The sequence below is a fragment of the Battus philenor genome, unplaced genomic scaffold, assembly GCF_028537555.1.
Source record: "Battus philenor isolate CCGP_79_NKW_IND1 unplaced genomic scaffold, ilBatPhil1.0.hap1 SCAF_36, whole genome shotgun sequence".
Lineage (NCBI taxonomy): Eukaryota > Metazoa > Arthropoda > Insecta > Lepidoptera > Papilionidae > Battus > Battus philenor.
The window spans coordinates 120,001-125,000 of NW_027181700.1; the positions used below are offsets into that span (position 1 = coordinate 120,001).

General features: G+C 52.5%; 3 non-coding genes across 3 annotated transcripts in view; all 3 read left to right on the forward strand.

Annotated features, from left to right (window-relative positions):
- The first annotated feature begins 492 nt into the window (after positions 1-492).
- Positions 493-2,396, forward strand: LOC137927658 (small subunit ribosomal RNA). The gene has a single exon (XR_011107806.1). It is a non-coding gene; the product is annotated as a small subunit ribosomal RNA (ribosomal RNA).
- Positions 2,397-3,203: 807 nt separating this feature from the next.
- Positions 3,204-3,360, forward strand: LOC137927720 (5.8S ribosomal RNA). Its single transcript, XR_011107863.1, has one exon. It is a non-coding gene; the product is annotated as a 5.8S ribosomal RNA (ribosomal RNA).
- A 1,174-nt stretch (positions 3,361-4,534) lies between these two features.
- LOC137927719 (large subunit ribosomal RNA) overlaps positions 4,535-5,000 on the forward strand; it is a 4,033-nt gene continuing 3,567 nt past the window's right edge. The window contains exon 1 of the ribosomal RNA XR_011107862.1: positions 4,535-5,000. This exon is cut by the window's right edge and continues 3,567 nt beyond it. This is a non-coding gene — a ribosomal RNA (large subunit ribosomal RNA).

The window sequence follows — 5,000 nt, forward strand, 5'->3', positions numbered from 1 at the left end:
ACTTCGGGGCGGCCCTTAACGCATCGCATCAACGAGCTCGTCGCGCGCTAGTCGCGCGACGGTCGATCATGATATATAAATCAAGGATTTCGGATCTCTCTAAAACCGGGCTGGAAATCGGTCATTGTTCGTTTTGCGAAACGATATTTTATAAAAGTGAAGATTTGTATGTGTCTCGTCAAAGAACGTTCCGATGAATCGGACGCGATGCCGCGTCCAAAGTAAATCTGGACGAACGCGAGGCGAGTGTTGAGATATACATTTTCCTCCGTGAACAGATAGAAAAACGAATTCATTTTGTTGTTGCGGTGTGGTGTTGTGTGTGTATTGTAATAAATACGCACGCACGCACGCACGCAAAAAGCTACCTAGGCACCGGCGCGTCACGGCGTTTCGAACGTCCGACGCGTCGCTTGTCACACGTCTATCATATCATCATCACCCTCATATCTCTCGTATGTGCGGTGTTGGTGTGTGTTAGCTCTAGCTAGCTCCCTGGTTGATCCTGCCAGTAGTTATATGCTTGTCTCAAAGATTAAGCCATGCATGTCTCAGTGCAAGCCGTATTAAGGCGATACCGCGAATGGCTCAATATATCAGTTTTGGTTCCTTAGATCTTACCTCGGTTACTTGGATAACTGTGGTAATTCTAGAGCTAATACATGCAATCAGAACTCTGACCAGTGATGGGATGAGTGCTTTTATTAGATCAAAACCAATCGACGGAGGGCCTCGCGTCCGAAGTCGTTAATTTTGATGAATCTGGATAACTTTTGCCGATCGCATGGTCCAGCACCGGCGACGCATCTTTCAAATGTCTGCCTTATCAACTTTCGATGGTAGTTTCTGCGACTACCATGGTTGTCACGGGTAACGGGGAATCAGGGTTCGATTCCGGAGAGGGAGCCTGAGAAACGGCTACCACATCCAAGGAAGGCAGCAGGCGCGCAAATTACCCACTCCCGGCACGGGGAGGTAGTGACGAAAAATAACGATACGGGACTCTTACGAGGCCTCGTAATCGGAATGAGTACACTTTAAATATTTTAACGAGGAACAATTGGAGGGCAAGTCTGGTGCCAGCAGCCGCGGTAACTCCAGCTCCAATAGCGTATACTAAAATTGTTGCGGTTAAAAAGCTCGTAGTTGCATTTGTGCGCCGCGCTGTCGGTGCACCGCATCCGCGGTGATACTGACACGTCTGCGGAGCATATCGTCGGTGAGCCGTCGGTAAAACGGCGGTTCAATATCAAAATCCTATCGCGGTGCTCTTCGGTGAGTGTCGAGATGGGCCGACAATTTTACTTTGAACAAATTAGAGTGCTCAAAGCGGGCTCAAAATGCTGCTTGAATATTTCGTGCATGGAATAATAGAATATGATCTCGGTTCTATTTTGTTGGTTTTCAGAACTCCGAGGTAATGATTAATAGGGATAACTGGGGGCATTCGTATTGCGACGTTAGAGGTGAAATTCTTGGATCGTCGCAAGACGAACATCAGCGAAAGCATTTGCCAAAGGTGTTTTCATCAATCAAGAACGAAAGTTAGAGGTTCGAAGGCGATTAGATACCGCCCTAGTTCTAACCGTAAATATGTCATCTAGCGATCCGCCGACGTTACTACGATGGCTCGGCGGGCAGCTTCCGGGAAACCAAAGATTTTGGACTCCGGGGGGAGTATGGTTGCAAAGCTGAAACTTAAAGGAATTGACGGAAGGGCACCACCAGGAGTGGAGCCTGCGGCTTAATTTGACTCAACACGGGAAATCTCACCAGGCCCGGACACCGGAAGGATTGACAGATTAACAGCTCTTTCTTGATTCGGTGGGTGGTGGTGCATGGCCGTTCTTAGTTGGTGGAGCGATTTGTCTGGTTAATTCCGGTAACGAACGAGACTCTAGCCTGCTAAATAGGCGTCGTCATTTAGGTGTGCGCCGCTCCGGTGGCGCAACTCACTGGCGACGTATTAAAATTCTTCTTAGAGGGACCGGCGGCTTCGAGCCGCACGAGATTGAGCAATAACAGGTCTGTGATGCCCTTAGATGTCCTGGGCCGCACGCGCGCTACACTGAAGGAATCAGCATGTTCTCCCTGGCCTAGAGGCCCGGGCAACCCGTTGAAACTCCTTCGTGCTGGGGATTGGGGTTTGCAATTATCCCCCATAAACGAGGAATTCCTAGTAAGCGCGAGTCATAAGCTCGCGTTGATTACGTCCCTGCCCTTTGTACACACCGCCCGTCGCTACTACCGATTGAATGATTTAGTGAGGTCTTCGGACCGACACGCGGTGGCTTCACGGCCGTCGGCGTTGCTGGGAAGTTGACCAAACTTGATCATTTAGAGGAAGTAAAAGTCGTAACAAGGTTTCCGTAGGGGAACCTGCGGAAGGATCATTAACGTGTGTGTATGTGTGCGAGACGCGTGATATGTTCACGAACGTTGTTGCGCCGCTGTTGCTGTTGTTGCTGTTGCGACGACGACGACGACGACGACGACGACTTCGTACATACCGTGTTTACACATATATATATATGTAATACATCCATAATGATATATATATACGACATATATACATATATATGTACGTACGCGCGCGCTGCTGTTCGTATCTAATGCGGACGAGCGCGCGCGCGTGTGCGTGCGTGTGTGTGTGCGTGTTTGTATATATGTATAAAAAATAAAATGTGAAATAATTGTCTCTAGCGTCTATTACGCCTAACGGCGCAGCGGCGACGGCGCCGTGGCGGTGGCCGGTGGCGGTGGTGGCATTCGTCGAAAGTGCTACCGCCGCCGCTGCCTCCGCCGCCGTCGAAGCGGCCGGGTGGCGGAAAAACGCCGAGAGACGAGCGCCGACCGGGGCATACCAAACGGAGCGTTCGAAGCGGTGAAAATCCCCACTGCCTAGCTCAGGCCCTTTATTGTCGGTTGGCGCTATACAAAACGAAATTTAAGCGGTTAGAAAGATGACAATGTCGTGCGTCACGCCAGCTCGTTGGGGGGTGCGCGGGTCGTCGTCGTTCATCATTCTAAAGGATTCGCGTCGGGGCGTTAAGCTTTTTCGGTGCCGTTTCTTTATGAACGCCTCGGCGCACATGAATTCGACCAACTTTCGACGTTAATACATAAAAACGGACAATCAAGTGGCCGACGGCGAGAGCCGTAGGCCGCTACCGTAAGTAATAACAACATTAAGAAAAAACCATTACCCTGGACGGTGGATCACTTGGCTCGCGGGTCGATGAAGAACGCAGTTAACTGCGCGTCATAGTGTGAACTGCAGGACACATTTGAACATCGACATTTCGAACGCACATTGCGGTCCGTGGAGAAATATCCAGGACCACTCCTGTCTGAGGGCCGGCTGTTAAAATATAAAAACCACACTGTTCGGTGTAGAACGCGCGCTACGTGCGCTCGCGCCGGTCGATGCGCGCGGCGGTGACGCGCGACGCGGCGGCGGCGGGTTGGTGGGGGGTGATGAACGAGCTCGCGGACGGTGCGATGGGACGATCTCTAATAAGAGTCTCTCGTCCGCGCCGCCGCGGCTCTCACTCTCTCTCTCTCACTATCCGCCGTCGCTGTCGTCGCGCTGCCGCTGCCGCACTACCGCGCGCGGGCGAGCGGGCGCGCGCTCTTTCGAACAATTGACGGTTTCCGTTGAACGTTCTTCGCGACGGACGACGGACGGCGGGGTGCTGCACCCCTCACGTCCGCGTACGCGCGGAGCGCGTTTACGGTCCGTTTAAATATATCGAATTGTATTGAATATGAAACGAGTGTGAAAAGATTACACGCATCGCTAAGACGCGAGTCTTCGTAGTGCGGTCTTCGTCCGAGCTCATCGGTTCGTGTATACGATATAATAAAATATATCGGAAGCACAGACGACGCGTCTCCGACGGATGCGACCGGCAGGCGGTGAATGTTTTCTTGCGCGGCAAGCGTAACGCACACACAAACATATGTAAGTAAACATTACGTGATGTTCATGTGCGCGCGCGCCTAGCCCGATGCGAGAGAGTTCACCGCTCGTCGTCGCTACGCATCCGTATTATGTCGGTGATACGCGTCGTCGTTCCAGTGCGAACGTTATATTATCGTATCGATACGGACCGATACCGAAAGGGCCGGACGATCGATCGCTAACGAAAAGTACTCGCGCTCGCGTATGCGTGTCGAGATTTTCGTTTACGCTCGTATCATCATAATCATCATCATCGTCATCGTCGTCGTTCATCGCGCAACGCGTGTTGTGTGTGCAGCGTTGCGTTGTGCGTGCGCGCGTCTAGAGACCTCTAAGGACTCGCGACGCGCGCGCCTCGCGCACGCGCACTCGCTCTGCGACGCGCGATGATCGCGACGGTGGGGGTGGTGTACGGTAGGCGGACTCGACGTCCGAAGGGCGTCCCGCGACGACGACCGGCCGCCGTGCGCGCTTGCTTGCTTGCGCGCGCGGTCCGTCGGTTCGTCGTCGTCAAAAATATAATAAGGGACGTCGCGTACGGATATCGCGTCTGCCTCGAATTTTTATCGTTGGCCTCAGATCAGGGAGGATCACCCGCCGAATTTAAGCATATTAGTAAGCGGAGGAAAAGAAACTAACAAGGATTTCCCTAGTAGCGGCGAGCGAACAGGAAAGAGCCCAGCACTGAATCCCGCGATCGTCTCGAGCGCGGGAGATGTGGTGTTCGGGAGGTTCCGCTTTCTCGTCGTCGATACTCCTGTCCAAGTTCGTCTTGAACGGGGCCGTTTTCCCGCAGAGGGTGCCAGGCCCGTAGCGACGGAGGGCGGCGGCGAGAGGGACTCTCCTAAGAGTCGGGTTGCTTGAGAGTGCAGCCCTAAGTGGGTGGTAAACTCCATCTAAGGCTAAATATAACCGCGAGACCGATAGCGAACAAGTACCGTGAGGGAAAGTTGAAAAGAACTTTGAAGAGAGAGTTCAAGAGTACGTGAAACCGTTCAGGGGTAAACCTGCGAAACTCGAATGAACGAACGGAGAG